General features: G+C 36.5%; 1 long non-coding RNA gene across 6 annotated transcripts; it reads right to left on the reverse strand.

Annotated features, from left to right (window-relative positions):
• Positions 1–379: 379 nt before the first annotated feature.
• LOC145824713 (uncharacterized) lies at positions 380–9,207 on the reverse strand. Of its 6 annotated transcripts, none has more exons than XR_014366703.1 (7): positions 8,736–9,207; positions 6,277–6,997; positions 6,075–6,185; positions 4,236–4,329; positions 2,639–2,722; positions 2,247–2,489; positions 380–1,016 (listed from the first exon to the last, which is right to left on the reverse strand). It is a non-coding gene; the product is annotated as an uncharacterized LOC145824713 (long non-coding RNA). The 6 variants fall into 6 exon arrangements; XR_014366704.1 differs by lacking the exon at positions 8,736–9,207 and adding an exon at positions 7,152–8,729; XR_014366706.1 differs by lacking the exon at positions 8,736–9,207 and having other exon boundaries at positions 380–559; positions 942–1,016; positions 6,277–7,037.
• Positions 9,208–9,695: the final 488 nt, after the last annotated feature.

A 9,695-nucleotide genomic window follows, 5' to 3' on the forward strand; every position in this document is an offset into this window, starting at 1 on the left:
TCACGACATAATTTTGTATGCCGTAGAAGGTCATTTTTAATTTATTTATGACATACTTTGTATGCCGTATATAATTTTTTACGACATTTTCTTACATGCCATAAATCATTACACTTTTCACGGCATAATTTTGCATGCCGTAGAAAGTTACTTTTAATATATAATATATATACAAGAATATGACATTGCCTAACCGTATGTGGACAGTAGCTTATAAAATGTAACCTGTTAACAAACTAAGCAGAAGCAGCATCTATGAAGGAAGCAAAAAAATCTAATATCCATACACTAAACAACCTACATACTAACTTTCATCATCAACTTCTATCATATCAAGCTGATAACAACCTCAAACATACAAATCAAAAAAAACTATCCAAATCATAATATTCATTTATCAACATGATCTACACTATGAAAGATGGCAAATTTTTGCCATCTGTTTATACATTTATCCAGAGTTTCAAATCACATGATCTATACTATGAAAGAACTGTCCAAGTACAAGTTTTGGGATCCAATAGTGCCCAGAGATGATTATGATCACCATCCTTCACAGCTGTTGGCAATGAAACACTCGTCAATTGTAATCAACTGACTAAAACGTAGGCTTGAAAATTGAGACAAATAGAATAACTCTTTTCCACAGAAGGGATGGTTGAAGCCTTGTATTGAGACAAATAGAATAACTCTTTTCCACAGAATTCCATATGCTAATATAGGTTATCAAACAGGAAAAACCCTCCGCCATTCTCCCTCCCCGTTACACCTTTTTCTCCTCCTTGAGAATAACATCATCAATCTAACATTGCTATCAAGAACGAAGAAAAACATTTTTCTGATAACTAACGTATATCTATTAAATAAGCATCAACAGGATGCCTCCCAAGAAAGAAGAAAAACATTATCCCAGACACGATATCCAATCTTAAAATTATTACCATCTTTGCAAGAGCCTCAAATTCTCTTTCAACCCGATTATCTGAAGCTTTTCCCAGTACAATCATTTGTCCCCCCTGCAACAGACTTCAAAATTAGAGCTGAAGTACACTGATTGAAACACCAAATAGAGCATGGCGAGATAAATAGTTAGGCAGTCAACAACAGAATAACAACATCAAACTTTCTAGTAACAACCACATAACCAAGACACTTCTATACCTTTTTTACTGTGCCAAAGAAATGTATGTGTTGAACACAACTAACCATGACCTTGTCCTTGTTGCATAGAATACATATAGATTCTCCTTAAGACACCACAACTGAGCAAAACTTGAAAGTATAGTGGTCACTAATTGGTACTGTTAACAATGTGCATACATTCATGAGGTCTCATGTTGGGTTCTGCAAATAACTGTATAGCTTTCTTCTAAAACAAAAGTTAAAGCATTTTCAAGAATGTAACTAGAATTACGGAATAATATTCATTATCATGATTTGTAAGCAAATGAGTACTTAGCAGAAGCAGTAGCATATTCAAACTTATCTTGTGTGCACAAATCCGAATCCATCGAACCAGGACGTATTCTGTATGCATCGATCAACCTCAAACAATATTCACTCTAGCAGAGGAGCAACACCACACAAGGGGTGTTTCCCACAAATCCACAATGCAAGGATTTTTCACTGTTCAACGATGGTGGATAGATGAAGAGTATGCGTAGGAGTACTTTTCGAGGATTCTTAGAGAGGTCTCCAGATACAACGGAATATATCTGACATACATCTAGTGTATATCAGTAACCCACTATTATCTCCAAGATAAGGTCAAAAGCCCGCTGCCATATATTTTTCATTACATTTAAGGAACATAAAGAGCTCACAATTTCAGAGGTATGAGCACCAAAAAGAGATGAATGCACTCTGATCCATGAAGTTGAGAAGTAGTTACAATTTTTATGAAAAGAAAAAAAAGCAAGAAATCTGTCAGCTAAAAAAGCAAGAAATCTTTGCTAGTACCTTTTCCTTTATTGCCATGTAAATTAAGTAAACCTCTAGATTAGATAGTGACGAGAGGAAAGGAAATCAATCTCATACAAACACAAAAATGGCAAAGAAAAGGAAATGAAAACTTATAGCTATTGCCTTGGCTAATCACATTGATGGTAATTTGTACCAAAGTGGCAACATAATGGCAGCATAGCAGTATCGTGAAAAGTTCCTCAACGGCACTAATTTGTAATGTTATCTATAATTAACAGGAAAAATAAAAGAATGAAAGATGAACGTGTACAAGTAATACTCACTGAGAAACTTGGTTCATTGGATCATCAGACATCTGCTGCAGCTGCTTATATATGCTCAAGAATTAAGGAAACTTCACAATTCATGAAACACTTGGCCTTCAAAAATTCTGAGGTGGAAAAAAAAGTTAAATGGCGTTAAAAAAGTTAATGTCATACCGTCGATAGCTTCAAGTCATAAGTGAACCCACATATCTCATAGGTGTAATTGATAAATTCTAACACACTCCTGACTTCATCTTTTATCTGAAAAATTAAGAAAAATAGCTATGTGAGGCATTCAAAACATATAGAGTTAACAGGTCTTAGCTATATGTCACCAAGTTTAACTAACCACTCCCAACATGACACAACCCCAAAATAAGATTTTTGATGAACAACAACAACAAAGCTACCTGCTGAAATCGTTAACCCGCTAAGTGCACCACTGGCCTCATTCCGATGCAAGACTCCAAAACCAGCCATGTGAAGAGGAAGTTCTGGATAATCATATGAAAAAATCAAGATACAGATGCCACAAATAGGATAGAGGAAACAACAGGATGATAATTTGCAGCAAAGGTAAGCTATGAGAAGGAATGTAAGTTTTTCAGTGTTAACAGCTAAATAAACACACAAAAGCCATCTAAAACTTCACATATCACTGTCAATTGGTAGGGTAACATTCAAAAGAATAAAATAAAAATCCCAATCTGATCCATGCAGAATAAATTCAAAATAGGTGTAAACAATGAAAGGAAAAAAAATATTTAGTATGCATTGTTCAAGTTTTTGTCACTGAAATGAACTAATTCTAATCATCATCATTTAAGTAAATGGACTAGCCACCCATCAATCTAATCCTTTTGCCTTTCTAACGACTTAATTCTATAGACTTATTTGAGAAGATTGCTTCCAGGATTCCCAGAAAAACAATTGATCAAATCAAAGAGCACTACGAAGCACTAGTTGAAGATGTTGAGATGATTGAATCGGGTTTTGTTCCATTACCTGATTATGAAATAATTAAGAATGATGGGAATGGATCAACCCCTACAGTGCAAAACAAGTTTAATTATCAACAAAGGAGGAAAGGCGGTCCTTGGACTAAGGAAGAACATGGGTTTGTTTCTCCAACCTTCATATATTTTGCCATTTATATGTCATTTGTTTTGTTTTTTTAATTTCACAATTTGATTTGGTCTTGAATTGAATGCCCTTGGCATTAAAATTTAAATTTGCATCTTATTCCATGAAATCAGGCTTAATGCAATGAAATGACCTATGCCTTCTGTAACAAGGGCCATCTATAATAAAATTAATAGCTAGAGTTCGTAATTTAAAATTTTATTTTTGTCATAATTCATGAATGCATAAAGTTATGTACCTAGAAAAGTAATGTATCCAAATTCAGTTTTTTATGGTGGTTACATTTCTAATGAATCTAAAGCACAAATCAATTTTTCTCATTAAATTTTAAATAGAAATTCTAGTTATGTAGCATTACTTTGCCCCCCTACGGTGCAAAACAACTTAAAGATAATAAAAGTTTAAGTCTTCAAAGTCTTCAAATCCATTCATAAAACAAGAGGTTGCTATGACTTGGACGCAACAGACAACGCCAAATGGGTACAGATAGAGAGAGAGAGAGAGAGAGCAACAAATTGAAGCTTTAAATTACAATTACATTGAAGTGAACACCAAACAGAATTGATGAATATCATTTTCCTAATATCTAGTCCCAACTAGTAATCCTCTACACACAAAATACAACTAATTGAGATTCCATCAAGAAGCATGAACATGAAACAGGAAAACTGGAGTGGAATTTAATTGAGATTCCATCAACAAATTATTATACAGCAAATTGCTCAAACAACGAAATTCTGAAATAAAATGCACTGGTTTCGTTATCTGACCAAACTTGACGGGAAGGAAGAGCTTGAGAGAGAGAGAAAGAGAATACGAAACCGAGAGAGAGAGAGAGAGAGAGAGAGAGATGGTAGTGCTCACCTTAGTAGACGATGGTGCTCGCTCCCGTCGCCGGTGCAGATGGTGGAGCTTCAAAATCTCAAAATCGAAATTGCCAATCGCTCTGAGATTGGATCTGAGATGAATCACCAATCGCTCTGAGATTAGATCAAATGAGGCTGAAGAAGATTGATTCTATCGGTTGAGAGAGATTAGGGTTTAGAGAGGGTTGAGAGAGAAATAGAGAGATCGAGACCAAGAGAGTGACTCTGAGAGTAACGGGGCAATGTTTTTCAATTTAATTAAGTTTTTAAATATTTTAGATAATTTTTTTTTACTTTTTAAATTCAAATAATTTACATGTACTTAAAAGAAAAATATTTTTTAATTTTTTAAAAAAATCACTAAATTCAAAAAAATATATAAAATTTAATAAATTTCATATATATTATATTTTTTTACAAATATTTTATTTTTTAGTTGTATTCAGATTAGGCACATCTAAAAAGTAAAAAATAAATAAATTATTAAAAGAAGGAAAGACATCAAATCAAGGTAATTTTAAAAAAAAAATAATTACAAATTAATGAGAAGCCATATAAATATTAATTATTAAAATTATAAACTTTTTCATGAATATGTAATTTTTTTTTTCTCAAAATCCCACTGGGTGCAATTATCCCTTAAAGGAGACACTAAATTATAAAATAACGTATAAATTATTTTTTACGTTGTCCTCAATTAGGAAAGTGTAAGGTGAGAAGCTTGGTTGGAAATTGTTAGCTTTTCTAAATCAAAAAAAAAAAAAAAAAATTCGGATTGAAATTTTTTTTAATAAAAGTTTTCACGACATGCATGCCGTGTAAAGTTATAATATTTTACGACATGAAATGTATGTTATCTTAAGTACAAATATTTTATAACATATTTTTGTATGTCGTAAAAATATACATTTTTTACGGCATGCTTTTGCATGCCATAAAAAAATTCCGGATTGAATTTTTTTTTCAACAATGATGCCCCTTTTAATTGGAGACCCCCACAACCCCCTTTGGATCTCAACCATTGATGTATATGTAGGTCCCACACATATATGAGTGGGTTCTACATATACATCAATGGTTGAGATCCAAAGGGGGTTGTGGGGGTCTAAAAAAAAAAGGGGTCCCACGCATTTTTTTTTTTTTTTTTTTTTTTTGTGCAAAAGTTTTCACGACGACATGTTAATGCATGCCGTGTAAAGTTATAATATTTTATAACATGAAATGTATGTCGTCTTAAGTACAAATATTTTACGACATATTTTTGTAAGTCGTAAAAACATACATTTTTTACAGCATACTTTTGCATGCTATAAATATATGAATCAACGACTTACATGGTATGTATGCTGTTATTGACAAAACATTAACAGCTTGCAAAAAAAAAAATGCCGTAGAATGTACTAACTACGACATGTCGTAAACATGATGCCGTGAATAATTAGTTTTGTTGTAGTGAATACTTTAGAAGGAAAATGATATAGACCTCAAACATAACTCACTTTAGAAAGGATGATTGAGGAAAATCCTAGGAATTAGCACAATTTGTTGTCTGATGTACTGTGGGCCTATAGGAATTCCAAGAGAAACAACATTGGCACTACACCCTATGAATTGGTGTATGGCTACTGGTTCTCTCATTTCTAAGGGAATGATGTCAATTGTGGGGTCTGAGAAAATGTTAGAAGACCTAAAGAATGGTAACTTTAGTTCAGGGATAAGAAAAGAGTAGTCTGAAGGGGCTGTTGGAGGAAGTGCACAAAAAGGGGGATATAACCTAGAGAGCCCCTCGGATCATATGAAAGTGGAGAGGGATAAGTAAGAAAAGAGCAAGTAATACCTTTAGAAGATGTGATAGGGTCAGGAGTAGGATGTTCTAGGAGTGTTTGGTAAGGAAAGGGCCCAAAAGGAGTCCTATCGACTGACTCAGAGGTGGCCTTAGAAGTGGTTGCTGCATATAAGGAAAACAAAAGAAAAAGAAAAAGAAAAAGAAAAAGTAGAGATAAGTGCAAAAGGAAAAATGAAACGAGAAGGAGATTTACCTTGAAGTGGCAGAATGTATTATGGAGGAAGTTGACTATCAAGCACTTGAGGTGACTCAACAGGGCTGGGATCAACCTCATTCGTAGTTTTGGGCAAAGACGGTGCTTTATCTTCAGAACTTTGCCGTTGAGGACTGGAGGTGGTCTCTTCAGGCCTAACCTCAGAAGCCAACTCTTTTATCCTTTGTTCTACTGTGACAGCAGCTTGGGTTTCAAGTCTTAGAGAGGCCTTAGGCACAGTGGCTTGGGTTTCAAGCCTTAAAGAGGACTCAAGCCTGACATTAGATGCTTGTTCCTATGTTCTTTGCTCCTTTATCCTTTGGATATCAGATTGAGTCTCAAGCCTTAAGGAGGCTCCAGGCCTAGCAATGGCTCTTGTTCTTCCATCCCTTGTGATTATGTCTCAGTAGCAGATTTTGAAGAAGAGGCACCATTTTGTCCACAGAATCTCTATCGAGTAAGCTGGAGTTCTGAGCTACTGCTACTTGAGGATTCAGAGCTAGAGTAGTGGTAGGCTTTGACTTTATTATCTCCAAGAGAGACACATTGCAAAGGTGGAACAAGTACAATAGTTACAGCATAGTGTGGGAGCTTAGAGACTAATTCTACTGTGGATGGAGTAAAGGCATCTTCTTGCTTTATTAGGTTTTGATTAGAGACATGAGGAGGAGCAAAGTCCTTAGAAGGACTATTGGTGTCCTTAGCCGCCAGAAGCTTTCTTCTTTTTTGTTGGCAAAGAAAGCAAATACAAGAAAAAAAAATAGAAAATAAAGAAAAGACTAGGAAGTTTTGAAACAACAACCAAAAAAAAAACACCTAACGAGTTTTGACCTTCTTGGCAGATTTGGAAAAGAGAGATATGATAGGCATGTTACCTTCATCAGAAGAGAGGCCTCAGCAGGTTGTGGTTGGGCTTGAGACTTGTAGACCAATTCTTGCTCTGGAAGAGAGAGGTCTTCAAGGATGAATATGTGCTCCTCCAAGGTCAAGGTGTTTGTATCAGAGTTGTGGCCCCTTTCTATGTCTGTGCTATCAAGGTTGTGTCTTTTCTTTGATCTTGTTTTTGGAGAAGATTTGTTGGCATCAGTTTTTGGTTGTGGGTTGGAAAGGGAGGAAGTTTGTTTAGCTTTCCTCTCAGGCTCTGCATTATAGGCTATAATGGTAGAAGTCATGAGAGGGTCATCCATAGGGTTTCTCCTTCTTTTTGGCTTTTTTGTGTAGACCTTGGGAGCCTTGTCCTTTGCCTTATTATAGAAGTTTTGGCCTTGCTGGGAGGGGGTAATGGATAAGGGATGCTAGGGATAGCAGCCCCAAGCTCTCTAGAAGCATCAACTATTGAAAAGAAAAAGGTGTTAAAAAGAAGAAATGTAAGAATAGCAGACAAGAGTAAAGAGGGAAAGTAAAGAATTTACAGATTTAGCTGTCAATGAGAAGGGGAAAGACAGGATAGGTAATCTTCTAGTGATTTGTGAAAGATGACAGCACTAAGGATGGTCCACCAGGCCTTGAACCTTTTGTTAATGCTTGAGCAGGCTATAAAGGCAAAGAAGCTGGGGCCATGCAGAGGTTTTTGGTTCTCAATTAGGATGGCATAAGTAGATGGCTGCACAGTAAATTGGACCCTAGTGTTCACATACTCATGAATGGTAGGGTGAACATATGGAAGAGGAATGTCTTGGATCAAACCAAACTGTTTGGCCCATTGGCTGGGGTTATAGCTCTCAAAGCTACAAGTGGAATGTCTAATGCTAGAGAGAGAGCCTCCAACCAAAATGTATCTCTGTACGGAAAATGCCCTAAACTATTTATGCCTGCATGAGGTCAGCATCAAGAGTAGTAGGGTCAGCATATAGGTAGGCCAAAGATGCAGAGGTACAAAGAAAAGATTAGAAAGGAAAGAAATGAATCCTGTCGATGGTAAAGCTTAGAAAAATGGAGAAGTATTGAGCAAATGTGACATTAGGAGAAGGTCGATGGGAAAGAAAGAAGTTCGTATGTCTCACATTTGGGGGTGTAATCTACCTTCTTGTTGGACCTAACTTCTAGAAAATAGGTAAGATGCCAAGCCCGGAAGAGCCAAAAAGGGCCACCTACACTATGGCTAATTCTTTTATCATGAAGTGAAAAAGGACCCCTGTACATGGTGGCCAAAAGAAAGGGGGCAAAAACCAGTTGTCTACTTTTTTGGATTAGGAGGACAAGGGTAAGATACTCCTTTGTGATCCTAAGGCCACCCACACAAAAGAGAAATTGGCATAGCCAACATAGATAAAAGTCAGTCTTCTTAGTGACTGAGGGAATGCTAGTCTTTTTTGAGTGATATGAGATAAACTTGACATAATTGCCTATCTTGACATCATGCTTGACCTCAGGAGTTTTAAGAAGGGCATAAATGTCTTGGCCATAAGCAGGAAGGCCAGTAAAATGCATAATATCAAGAATAGTATGAGAGGTCATACCAGACTTGAGCATCATAGAGTTGCGAGAGGTAGACTGGAAGCATGTGGTAGCGCCAATAAGCCAAGGGTCCATCTGGTGGACAGATAAATGGCATGGTAGATGCCTAGCTTGTGCCACATGTTTCCCTCAAATGTGGTCATTCTCTTTACCCAAGCTACCAACTTTTCAGTTGGTTTCGGCCATGACCTAGGGCTCGTCGACCAGTTTAGCCATGAGAGTAAAGGCCGGTCCAAAAGAAGGGTTTCACCATCAACGAAAGGGTAGTACAGAGACAAACCATCTGGAAAGGTGGTTAGGACGCAGGGCCCAAGCTCCCCAGCACTGGCAATGAGGCTAGCAATGATCTAAGAGTTAAATTTGTTCTTCTCAATGAGTTAGATAACTTCATAAGGGAATCAACGAGCCAAGTCAGTGCTTGGGTCAGAAGCTATGGTTTGAAGTTTAGGGTTTTGGTTTCAGAGCATAAGGGAGTTTGTCAAATTGAAGTGATGAAGAAAAAGAATTTGAAAATCCTTAAGTACCTCCGTGTGGAGCCCAAACGAGGTAGGAGCATTTGGGCCTATAGATTGGCAGATGGCCCAAACAAATTTTTGGTTTACAAGAAGGAGGCCTTTTATGACTCTATTTATGTTGATGGGTTGAAATTCAAATCATTTAAGGAAAATTCTTTACCTTGAATGAAAGGAGCCATTGTTGGTGCTAAATTTTGAAAATCTTTCGTTGATACGGTGTTAACGTGGCAGAGTAGTTGACAAGGCATAAGTTGCGGACATGGCATAATATAAGAGACATGCGACGTGATTCTTTTGTTAAAAGATAAGAGCTCCCAAGGAAGGAGGTTTGAACAAAGTGGTTGCAAAATATCAAGGGGAATCAGAATTCAAAGATCAAGTAAGGCAACCCTAAAATGTTGAGATAAAAATACAAAGAGATAGAGGATCATAATTGAAAGCTGGGCA

Source organism: Camellia sinensis, chromosome 4 (assembly GCF_055761805.1).
Source record: "Camellia sinensis isolate YWXY chromosome 4, ASM5576180v1, whole genome shotgun sequence".
In the NCBI taxonomy this organism is placed as follows: Eukaryota; Viridiplantae; Streptophyta; class Magnoliopsida; order Ericales; family Theaceae; genus Camellia; species Camellia sinensis.